This window comes from Otolemur garnettii, unplaced genomic scaffold, assembly GCF_000181295.1.
Source record: "Otolemur garnettii isolate 467f Iridium unplaced genomic scaffold, OtoGar3 scaffold00027, whole genome shotgun sequence".
In the NCBI taxonomy this organism is placed as follows: domain Eukaryota; kingdom Metazoa; phylum Chordata; class Mammalia; order Primates; family Galagidae; genus Otolemur; species Otolemur garnettii.
This window is the reverse complement of record NW_003852422.1, coordinates 16,592,094-16,592,762: the sequence shown is the minus strand read 5'-3', so window position 1 is coordinate 16,592,762 and position 669 is coordinate 16,592,094.

Below are 669 nucleotides of genomic sequence, written 5' to 3'. Positions count from 1 at the left end.
TGCAGGGACACCTGGCATCTCTGGTTTATAGCTTTGACCCTTGGCTGTAACTCCAAACGAAAACATCCCGCCTCACATCCCATTACTCAGCCAAGAAAAGAGAAGAAAGAAATTCTTATGGGTAGTGATACAAAATGACTTTAACAATATATAGTGAAATTTAAAAAGTAAGGTCAGAACACGATGTGTTTTGGCCCCAGTTTGTGTAGAAAGGGAGACATGTATGTGTCTATGTTTGTAGTCTTTGCTGAAAAGGCATAGGATATACATTAACAGTGTAGATGTTAAGGTGCTTTGGAGGATGGGGCCTGGGGCCCACTTTTCACAGTAGGTCTCTAGGGACTGTTCAGAGCAGGCACTCAACTGAGCTAACAACGTAGGAGAGATAGGACAGGTTAGAGATGACTGCACAGCCATTTAGCAAAAGTAAGGCATGAAGGACAGAGGGAGGAGGTGGGCGCCACAAATACCCACGTGTGTACCAAAAAGAGGGGCCTTGGGGCCAGCAAAGGGAACAAAAGACATGCTACTTTCCTAAAATTTAATTTGCTCTTCAGGTATGACCTGCTGCTAACAAAGATGAAAGGCATCTAACTGTGAAGGGCACTGGTGATCTATTGGCTTGAAAACAGGAGAAGTAGCGAGGCAAAGGAACCTCTGTGTCTAGAA